The 12,097-nt window shown below is 39.6% G+C and overlaps 1 protein-coding gene across 4 annotated transcripts in view; it reads right to left on the bottom strand.

Annotated features, from left to right (window-relative positions):
* The window catches only part of vti1a (vesicle transport through interaction with t-SNAREs 1A), a 104,174-nt gene that overhangs the window by 13,107 nt on the left and 78,970 nt on the right, over positions 1–12,097 (bottom strand). The window lies entirely within an intron of this gene.

Raw genomic sequence — 12,097 nt, 5'->3', positions numbered from 1 at the left:
ACGCTTAGTTTTTTTTAATCGATGCACTATTAAACTTCCAGGTCTCCACAACACAAGGGTACTGTTTATTCTCCTTTTTTGCATTGTTAAAGTCAAGATTCAAAAATTAAACCGTGCTTACAATAGGCAAACAAATCCTCACAACTGTCTTCTGATATTTATTGGGATATTTGAATGCTGTTCTTTTTATGATGTGATGTGGATATTTGCATAGCAAAAAATATTTCAAATCCTCATCCTTGGTAAACGGAGACAGACAGTGGCACCCACGGTGAACAAGAAAAGTGTTTTTATAAGTAAGAGGTATTACTTCATCTAAATTTTAGCATTTTTTGACACACACGAACAAACAAACAAAAAAAACCCCCAACAACCGCATTCCATACGAGGGACAGCTGGAGATTGTATAACCAGGCGGTGGAAGGGTGTAACACTAGCCATGGAATCACGGCTCTTAAAAACTTTGAAAGACATAAATTTTTATTGTTTGTTCGACATTGAAATCCCATTAGGTCTCATAAATCAGCTGTGTGCACATTCAAAGTGCGGAGTGCAATGAGAGTGAAGTTCAGCTAAAACGCTTTGTGACTGGTAGACCAGACCTGGGGCTTTGGTTTATAATGATTCAGTGCTTCAATCACACAATCTGCTTTATATTGAGGAAAGTCATGAGAGATATGGATGGAGAGAGGATGAAGAGTCAACAGTTTGACCCAGTACATGGTATGGGGTGACACTTCAGAACAGAAATGAAGATCAGTCAGCTGTTAATGTGTGTGTCTTTTTAGTTAAAGTCTGGTCATTTCCAAGCTTGCGTTGTTTACGCACAAGCACACACTCTTTGGTTACCAGGGGTATTTACATCCACTTCCTCAAGTTTCATCCAACTTTGTGCCAATGATGCACATACTGTATCAGCATGTTGTTGGACAATGGGAGGAAACAGGAGAACTCCTGAAGAAAGCCTAAACACTCAGAAACTGCTCCTCAACATCCAACCCAGGACCAGGAGACAGCAACTCTACATGCTGCTCCTCTGTACTGCAATTTTGGCTCCTTTTCTTGTTAAAATAAGAATGAAATAAATGTTTTGTTTTTTTTTGGAACGGACTAATACGGCCCCATGTAAAGAAATAAATATATGTAATAAACAGACAGACACACGCACACACACATACATGTGCACGCACAAATGAACACAAACACACATGCACACACACTTCATAAATACAGTATTTTATCTGAATGCCTCATTGTTTTGACCAAAGGGCCTTGACGCATCTCTGAAGTGAGAACAGTAAGTGATCTATCATTTATGAACAGAGTTGGAGTGGAGATCTTGAAAAGAACTCTCCAGCATCAATTTGCCAAGGCCATCACTAAAAGTGGAGATGATTTGAGTGGGATTATTGCATTCAGTGAGAAGAGATAATATGGAGCAACAGTGCTGAGTGCTGAGTGAATTAGAAATCGTAAGAGTAAAGAAAAAAAGGAACACAAACAGAAACGGATGCAGGTATCAGGTGAAAGCGTGTAATTATGACTGTGTCATGTGTGAAGCTAAAGCACACAACCTTCAGAGAGAGAGAGAGAAAAAAACAAAACATAGAAAAGGCCTAATGGGCTGAATGCCCTGGCTGTCCTTGGTCTAGTAAAGCTTTCTGTACAAGACTCAAGACTGTCCTCCCCAACTCAGCATGCAGGAGCTGCCACCTGAGCAACAAAAGTCTAGATTTTGGTATAGTTTTATATATATTGGGGGGAAGGGGGGTGTTTAAGACTGTGGACATGTGATATGGATGTGTGCGTATAACTGAAAGAACAAACCAGAGTAAGACAGCTCTCCTTAGGCAATGTCAGTGGTTTGAATAGAGGACACTGTAATAAAGAGAGAGAGATAAAGAAAGAAAGAGAGAGAGAGAGAGAGAGAGAGAGAGAGAGAGAGAGAGAGAGAGAGAGAGAGAGTGTGTGTGTGTGAGTATGTGTGTGTGAGAGAGAGAATTTCATACTTCTCAGAAGAAAGAGAAGAAACAGAGACCTTGACTTATGCCATCTTGCTGAGAGAACAGAAATCTCATTCTCTTGCTTGTTTACCTCTTATAGAATCACAATTATCTAACAAAATGTTTAGAGGGTAGTTAGGAGCTGTCACTCATCTGGGGAGCTCGAACTTGGTGGCTGAATGAGGAACAACAAACTGAAAACCACAGCCTGTTTATGACATCTAAAATAATAATGTAAAACAAAGTGATGAAGAAAAGCCCCCTGGTCACAGTTTCATATTTAGTCCTGTGTCTCCCTCCTTTTGTTTCGATGCGACTCTTCAAACACACTCCAAATTCTGGAGCTTTGCCACATGGTTGCACAGGAGAACTGAAGAAAGGGTACTGTCATTCTACATCCCTCGACTTGACACTACAAGGGAGATTTTAGTCATTCTAAATAATCCATGCCATTTCATTAAAATTGCAGATCCTTCAGGTCTACAATTTCACAGCCGAATCCTGTAAGACAAATTCAACTCTTCAGCTCATGTATGTTAAGGGAAAGTGAAAAAGCAAGACACCGAGCGAGGTGAAGAGCAGACGAAAAAGTGTGAGGAAAGCCCTGGAATTGTGAAACCGTTGCGATCAAAAGTCATCCGCTTTGTAAAACCTATGACTTGTGACAAGTTCTTTTAGAGGCTTGAATTTGTTGGTTATGGATCTGCTGGCGATTCACTGTACCCGATAAACTATCCAGTATGCCGACTAACAAGCCTAACTCGCCGAGCGCAAAGAATAACAAACATAAGCATTATTTATATAATTATAAATTATTTATATGGGTCAGGAAGTATTCTATAAAATTTCATGCTCGCACACTTCCTCCACTCTGGATCTTCTGTGTTTGAATTCAAAATACTGCTGCTTCAGAAATCAATGCATCTGTAGTCAATGATGAGAATTACCAAGGTTGAACTCGATATATACGACGTTCTCTGGTGAAATTTATTTACACTGGAAGTCTGATGAATGTATAATTGCTTGTTTTATTTTGCCATTAAAAGGCTATGTATGTGGAAGAGAGAGGAAAAAAAAACAGGGAGAGGGAAATAAAAGGGTAGGAGGTGATGGTGTAAGCAGGTGTGAGAGGGTTGTGAGTGACATTAATTCGCTTATGATTACATACGGCGCTCTGTTGCGAGTAGTGATTGAAACACAGGGCCGTGATTTGTTGCAATAACTGCGTTATTGACTTGTTGCACCAGCTCCATTTGGTTATTGCCCTTTAGGCTCGGATCAATAGACTACGTGCAGAATCTGACTAATCAGGCCCTGAAGCTTCTCAGGGTCAGGATGAAGAAAACAGCGAAAAATCTATTCCACATAAGAGAGGAGAGAGAGAAAGAGCATTAGAGAGAAAAGAGAAGATAAAACTGGCGAAAAGGGAGGGGGTGGTAAAAGTTCTATACGCATGGTGATAACTGCAAAATAATTGATGAATATTGTTGTACTGCATTTTACAATCTCTGAACTCCTTAACACAGTGTGTGTGTGTGTGTGTGTGTGTGTGTGTGTGTGTGTGTGTGTGTGTGAGTGTGTGTGTGTGTGTGAGAGAGAGAGAGAGAGAGAGAGAGAGAGAGAGAGAGAGAGAGAGAGAGAGAGAGAGAGCTTGGCGGCACTGGCTGTCAATGTGCACTTTTCCTTCCGGTGCCTATGACCCCTGAGTTCAGAGGTCAAAGGGTGCCCTCACTGCTTAGGGACTTGACTAGAAACTGGTGTCAAAGAAGAAGTCAATACATTTTTTCTCCGAAAAAATACATAATAAGTGGGAGATCGCTCCGGTTGCACTGAATGTCTCCAGAGAGAATAGAGTAATTCATGCATGAGAGGCATATTCTAATGCATTCCCTCTAAACTGTGCTAACAACAGATGAGTCCGCTAGCAATGTTTGTGGTCTCGTATTCTTTGGGTTTAAGCAAGTTTCTCTCTGATAGAAGCTCGCTCTGTAGCACCACACCTGCACAATATCATACTCAGACAGAGGGACCCGATGGAAAATTCATAAGGGAAAGAGAATCAATAATTTATACCAAAGTCAAGCAGTAGGTTTTCTTCCCCCTGCTTACTGCTGCTGCCTCTGAGTGTGTGCATGTGTGTGTAGTGTGAAGGAAGAGAAGGGGAAGAGTAGTAGAATTTTAGTCTGTTTTATGTTTTCTCTAGGACAGAGAGAGACAGACACAGAGAGAGAGAGAGAGAGAGAGAGAGAGAGAGAGAGAGAGAGAATGTGGAATAGAGGGCGGTGACACACACAGTCCCTCTTTCTTGCACCTCCTTTCTGAAACAAACACAAACTTCAGACTTGTTTGTGCTCTTCTTGTTGTTCCACTTCACTCCCTTTTTTCTGTCATTTTCTCAGTGCCCTGCTGTCGAAAATGGTTTAGCTTACACAGACACTTTCCTCTCCCCACACGTCCATTTCCCTACAACCCACAGTATGGCCTCGGAAAAGAAGCCTGAGCTAGTAGCTCGGTTGCTCTCTGGTGTACAGAAACACACACACACACACACACACACACACACACACACACACACACACACACACACACACACACACACACACACACACACACACACACACACACACACACACACACACACACACACACACACACAGCACTGTCCTTTAACATGAGAGATAGCTGCCACTCCAGAACCTACCAGTGAACATGCAACCTTTCTTCATTCCACTGTAATACCTGTAGCAATACGATTCCTAGAAAAAAGTGCACGGTCATCAATTTACAAGGATTTCCTGACTGTCTGATCAGCCCCTCAAAGCTACAGAGCCTGCAGGCCCATTCTACCTGTTCTGTTGCCTATACCGATGCTGTTTGGATGTATTAGAGCTCCTGCTTGCTGATCAAACCTGTATGAAGTCCCTAAGTCACACAACTAGTGCAAGTTTACAAAACCCGTTTAAACATCACTTATATGCAAAGCACCTAGTACTCTGGGGACAGGAGACTGATCATCAACAAAGAGTTCGAGAGCAAAACGTACACGCACACAGATAGTAGATAGTAGAAGGAGAAACAAGGCTTATACACTACAGTTGGTCTGCTCTTTAGTAGAAACTGATAGGATATTATCTGTGCTAAGCTACTGTGCTTTACACACACAGCTGTTTCGCCCCTAAATAAAGCTGGCACAGGATTAGTCCGGAATACTACACAAAGCTCTCAGTGCCATCAAAACTGACAAGACATTCACATATAAAGCACAAAGATTTCTGGTGATTTCTCATGTATGCAAGACACAAAGCTGAACACATGTAATCTCTGTCTTTAACACTGAATTATAATAAACACACGTCCCATTATCACTGTTCGTATATATAATGAGTATGTAACTGAGAAAGGTTTCATGAAGGCATTTTATTTTATTTGTTATGCTATAGTACGAAACATTGTTAAAAGATTAATAATAATAATCATTCTGTTTCCTACCTATATCCGAGTGTTTTTTTTTACTACTAATTTAATGTTTTTAAATAAATCTTGTATAGACTTTTGCTCGTAGCAAAGACAATGAAGAGTTTATTTTTGATGTTTCAAAGAGACTCGAAAACACTAGCAGCTATGCAAAATTAGCCCAAAAGCTTTATAGACTATATATACACACACACAATAATAATAGATGTTTTGAAATGAATATTTCCTGCTCAAGCATAGGGATTGGGAAAGACTGAATTTATGGGGAATTTACATTTGTTCGAGTGTGAAAGGATTGAATTTGTATATTGAGGAGATGATGTGACTGTTGAATTCAAGAAACTAAACTTATTAGCCAACTATATTTATATATAAAGACCAGATAAAGGCAGCAAGAAGAGATTTAAAATGGACCAGTGACAGTAACGCTTTCAAGAGTCAAGGCAAAGTGGCCTCACAATAAACATCTGACTGAACAACAGAAAAAAAATACTAAAATGTGACCGGTGTTAAAATCTTGCAGGCATCTGTAGACCTTAAACTAAATGTTTCTGCTATAATTCATGTGGGTGAGGCACGAGGTATTCATATTTCCATCTTATCTTATCTTACTAAACAATCATTTTGTTGTCCATCAAGTCACAGACAGAGACTAAATCTTTCCTGTTCATTGTAAACACTGATATTTTCTAAGACCAGCGAGCCCTAAAGTAATGTAGGAATTCTAAGGCTGGAAGAAGAAAATATACTGATGACCTATTTGGGGGGTGAGGCTATGAGACAGAGTAAGAAAGAGGAAGAGGAAAAGTAAGATGAGAAGAAGAAGAAGAAGAAGAAGAAGCAGAAGAAGAAGAAGGGCATGCAGAGTGGTTGAGAGAATATATATCCTCCTTGACTGCTTGGTTAACCAACTGACCTGCAGTCAAAAGAGCCTTTGTAAGTGCATTGTGGCACCCAGCCAATCAGATCCTCAGGCTGGTCTGTCTCCGGGCGGGAAATGGTGCCCCTGGTATGTGGTAAGTGGCAAAATGCTCAGACAGACTGGCAGACTATACGTTAATCCTGCCTGTCTTTGTCTTTTTGTGCTTTTTTGGCTTGTCCAGTTCCACAACATAGTGCTGAGAATGAAATAACTCAATACAACACCTCTGGCCATGACTCTTCATGCCCTGACAACCCAGAGCCTGCCAGCTACAACACACACACACACACACACACACACACACATTTAGTTAATAACTCAAGAAGCAATTAAGCTGTAATCTTTCTGGTTTGCGTGGGTTACCTGATTGTTTTCGGTTGTGTCTGCCAGTACACACTGTTAGAGTGTTTGCCTGAGGAGAAGTTTGTGGTGTCACGAAATGTAAAATGAAGCCCAGCATAGTGACAACCTTAAAAAACCTGATAAACCAGAACAGAGGGATGAAGTCAGGTGTAATTACATCCTTGTTTTTTTTTCTTTTTCACCCGTATCAACCATTTCATTCTGATTTGTTCATAATCACGGTGTCAGATTCTTCATTCTAGAACTGGCAGCTGCCTATTATTTACCTGTCACACATTAACACACCTTGCATTCGTGGTACTGCTGGAATTTTCAGGTTTCACAAAGGGTTCTATCAAGTGTACAACTGCACATCAGCCTCAACATAAAACTGCTCGTTACTGTTTGCTCTGTATCTTTACGAAATCACCAACTACTCACACAGTATTTAGAAATCACTCTTACTCGCTTTACAACCGAATGGGCGGCGATGAAGCCACGTCTCCTTAAGCTCTCTTTAGTTGTAGCATGTTTAAACTTTGGCAGAGGGTCAGATTTAAGTTACAGCTTCAGCATTTTGGATAAATGCAGAGTTCCAGCTTGAACTTATAGCAACAAGCGGCATGTTCCTGTTTAAAAACAGACAGGGTTTCAGTTTGCAATGTCTCTGGTGTTTGTTTTCCAGAAGTCTGCACGCCATAGTTTAACCCTCCTAGCTGTCATCTATTAACTGCACTTCAGCTGACAAAATAGTAGAACTAAATATTGTCTTTAAATTCACATTTTCCATCATATCACAGTTTGATGCATACTTAATATTGCACAAAGTATATTATATATTACTTATTATCTTTATTTTATGGTGAACAGCATTTTATGTGCCACCTGTGGCTGATTTAAAGTATTATTATTATTATTATTATTATTATTATTGTAAGTACTAGTAGTATTATTTTACTTCATGACATGCTTTTAAATGGTTGAATCTGGGTTTTTAAAACCTGGATATGAGATGCAGCAGATTTCAAGTCATTTGCCTGTATTTTACATAGCATGATGCTGGAGCATATTCCAGGTATGGCGCTGGTGCTCATTTACATATCCAGTACTCCCGGTTTAACTGTTCCCTTGGCACATGTTTGTTTGTTTGTGAGTGTATGTGTTATTTAATCTGCTGCTGGTGTTTTGGGCATTTGTATTGATGTTACTGTATGTTACTGTAAATTAGTGGTTTAGCCCATTTACTTCTCTCAGTTATTGTTCCTCCAGGTTCTGCAGCTACACTCTATGCAGTGTGTTGAGTCATTTTTTTTTGGTAAGACATTGTGGATGATTTGACATCTTTAAGGGCCAAAATACTGCTGTCATTCTTCACTATTAACCCTTTTTCTTTGTCTACACAACAAATGTCGTCTGAAACGAATTGAATACGAGCCTAGACGACATGAGGTCATCTTTAAAACTTAGACACTGTTTGCCAGCAATCACTGACACAAATGCTGGCTTTACTGGTGCAGCTACCAAGTAAAAGTAACTCTCATCCAGTCCATAATTTTTTGCTATACTCTTTGGTTGAGTTCAGCGGCCCTGAGGAGTAGTTTGAGAAAAAAAAAACAAATACAAAAAAAACCTGGTTTAGACAACATCCTTCTAGTGATACTGAAGCATAAATACTGGGTTTAGACCTAGAGCCAAATTAAAGCTCTGAGAGCTTTCTCAAAAGCACACTCGCTGCAAGAACCACGTTCTTGTTCATGTTCATCGTCCTCCACTGTTTTGTATGGGTTAAGTGCACCCCGCCCACCACCCCCCATCCCCAGCCTATACACCGAATAGGTTTCATGGGCAGAATCCATGCCTTTACATCAAAAAAAAAAAAAAAAACACAGGGGAAAAAAAATGTTTGCGTGAGGAATAAAAAAATGCTCATACGAGGAGCTGGAGCTGCATATCTTAGCGTGAATGTCCAGCTGTTCATTTAGTTAAAGACTGTAGTTAAGATGGCTGCTGAGGGGAGCATGGCATACTCAGCTCTGGCTCTGCTATTTCAGCTCCTGGCCACAGCAACCCGCTTAATGAGAGGGAATGTTGTGTTTTGGGAAATCTAATTTGAGGCTCTTGTTTGTTATTCTGGCTTCAGAAAAGGCAAAGAAATATTTTTTTGCACCTCTTCCCTGTTCGCAAGACAGAAGTATCTTTCTTGAGGTTTCAGCAGCCAGCGATTCACAATGAGCCCGATGCTTGGAAAGAAGCTTCAGAACTGTGGACTTTTAAAACCGTTCGTTTTGAGCTCAATGTTAAATGAGGAGCATAATTAATTGCAAGGTTATTTTCCATGTCAGTGAAGCATATGTACGCATATGCACATATATGCAATTTAAACACAAATATTAACAGGCACCCTCTTCCTAATTGAGACGCATTCCCTGTTAGGGAAATTGGAGGTCAGTAGGAATTAATTAATGCTGTTTTTTTTTTTTTTTAAAAGACATGACATTCATTAGCAAGGAGCACAGACAAATAAGATTATTTACATGGCAAAAATCTGGAAGCTTCTGCTGGTGTTCTTTTAATGTTCTGAAATTATGTGTAGAGAGGATGAATACAATCACTCAGCTCTTTCTCTTTCTTCACTATCACAATAATTAAAACAGAGGAACAGATGGAGCCAGGGCTGCGTGAGAACATTCATGCTCTTCATCTTCTCCTGATCATGCTCTACCAAATATACTTTCACGCATGCACACACACACACACACACACACACACACACACACACACACACACACACACACACACACACACACACACACACACACACACACACACACAGCAAAGTAACATCTAAGAGAACAATTACATGAAAAAGTGTGTGTGTGCGCATCTGCACTACCACAAGAACTCGAGGTTGGTTAGGATGATAGGTAGGTTCCATAGTTTACATGCATCTATGATTGATCTTCATGAGCTGCTCTCTTTACCTCTGCAAACAATGATATATTACTCATCTGTGTTGTAAATACCTTCCTACCTTCTTCTTACACTCTTACCTTCACACCTGTGGTCACTCAACCTACACAAGCGCAAGATTTAATCAATAAGTAGCAGTAGAAATCTGAGAACTCCTTAACACATATAATACTGATACTAATTATCCATTACCATAAGCTCTTGACACTCAAATTCACATGAATGAAATAAAAAAATACAAATTAAAAACCCAGGTTTTAGCTCATAAAAATAGACAGGTTGGCTACAGGTTTGACAGGTGTGTTCTGCCCTGTCCCTTTACACAGACTGGTAGCACCATCTATCATCCTTCAGCCTTCATCTAGATACGCACGTCCCAACATCACGGTTCCTGTAGATCAGGCATCAGGACAGAGGTGAAGGCTCCAAAGCACTACCGAGAAGGAAATGTTAAAAATTTCATATTGATAAATAATGCCCTTTAAGTGAGGGAAGGATGATGTATCTCTCCTGAATGGCACATGTGGATATATGTTTAGTGGGCTAGGTTAATCTCAGCTGCTATTGACAGCTTGTTTCCCGGCTACGATCAAACGTTTCTCTGACATGCTCTTCAGCCTCTCTTTCTTCCTGTGTGTCAGTTGGGAGTCAGCTCTGACAGTCTCAGAGGCCGTTTCAAAGACAGGGCCGACTCGTGTCAGGACGGCATAAAGGGAGATAAAACAGGAGCCGGCGTGGAATCCATTTAGTTCCTTTCATTATGCTTTTATGTACAACCCCAGCACTAGAGACAGAGGGTGCAATCTGCATGAGAAATACCACAGTTTGCTTGTTTATTTCTTCTCTATACGAAAAGGACTATAGATTGAAAATAAAGGTATGTATGCATAGATTTTGAGCTGCTACTACTGATTATTTTGCTACCTTAGTTTCCTTTTAATTGATAATTACTATTAGTCACTAGTAGTCAATATGATATATAATACAGATGAGTATGTATTATCTATATATATATAAAATACAGAATACTACATATAAGTAGGTAGTCATTAGGAGAATTTAGGATCTGTAGACCACAAGAATGGAGTTTAAATTAAACTGAATTTGCGATTGAAGATGCGATTGAAGTTTAGACTTTCAGCTTTTATTCAAAGGTTTATAACAAATATACTGCATGAACCATTTAGTTATTACAACATTTATCTGTCTGTCTGTCTGTCTGTCTATGTATTATTTTCCCTTAGTAGTTGACTGATGAGCAGTTTCACAACCAGGTATAGCCTTTTACCTTGCTATGTCATGAACAATGAAGGAGATAAAAGTTAATTGCAATTGCTGAATTTTCTTTTAATTCTCAACATATGGTACAAAAATGTGTCAATGCATTAAACGCATCGACACATAAAAGAGTGAAACATTAAGAGTTACCACATCAACAAATTGTTACAGTCTTAAAAAGGAAAACACTGGTAAGCTCAACAACACCAAAAGGCAAAGGATGACAGCAAAATTGCTCTTCTTGGTGAACACTAGTTTCACTTAAATCTAGCAAGAACACTGTCAAGGAGGTAGGCATAGTCAATGTCACAGTCTTACAATCAAGAGACACCTTCATGTAAACACAGTGGATTTACCTCAAGGTGCAACCACTGGTAACGCTTGAGAACAGAAAGACCATATTAGACTTTGTTAGTAGGGGGGAAAAAAAATCCTGTCTAGTTCTGGAACAAGATTCTTGGGACAGATGAAACCAAGATAAACTTGTAGCAGAATGATGGGGTAAAAAGAACGGAGCGGGAAAGGACAGGCTTATGATCCAAAGCGTACCACATCATCTGTTGAACATGGTAGAGACAGTGTTATGGCATTGGCATGTACTGTATGGCTGCCAGTGGAACTGGGTCACTGGTGTGTACTGATGATGTGACTGCTGATAGAAGTAGCAGGAGGAAATTCTGAAGTGTATAAAGCTCAGATTCAGGCAAATGCTGCCAAATGACGGTGCTTTACCGTGGAGGTTGGTGATGATCCAAAACATATATGAAAGCAACCCCCAGAACGTCTGAAGGTAAAGAACTAGAATGTTCCTAAATGGCTAAGTCAGTCACCTAACCTCAAAACACCTGGACATATTACAATCCTGTAATAACATACATCGATATCTGTAACACTGTACTGTTTGCTGCAAATGAGGCACGAAAGAAAAATGGGAAAAAAGAGAAAAATCTTAATTTCAGTTTAAAAAAAAAAAAAGCTTTAAATTCAATAATTTTGTGATGTTTTATAAAGTTAAACTCATCTAAACTTTGATGTTAGATAACATTTGCATTTAATAACTTGTTCTTTGTCAGAGGTGGTTAGAATATTAAAAAATCGTTACTCCGAT

The sequence above is a fragment of the Tachysurus fulvidraco genome, chromosome 8 (genome assembly GCF_022655615.1).
Source record: "Tachysurus fulvidraco isolate hzauxx_2018 chromosome 8, HZAU_PFXX_2.0, whole genome shotgun sequence".
Classification (NCBI taxonomy): Eukaryota; Metazoa; Chordata; class Actinopteri; order Siluriformes; family Bagridae; genus Tachysurus; species Tachysurus fulvidraco.
Note: the sequence above shows the minus strand (reverse complement) of the source record. Positions and strands in the feature narration are given on the sequence as shown.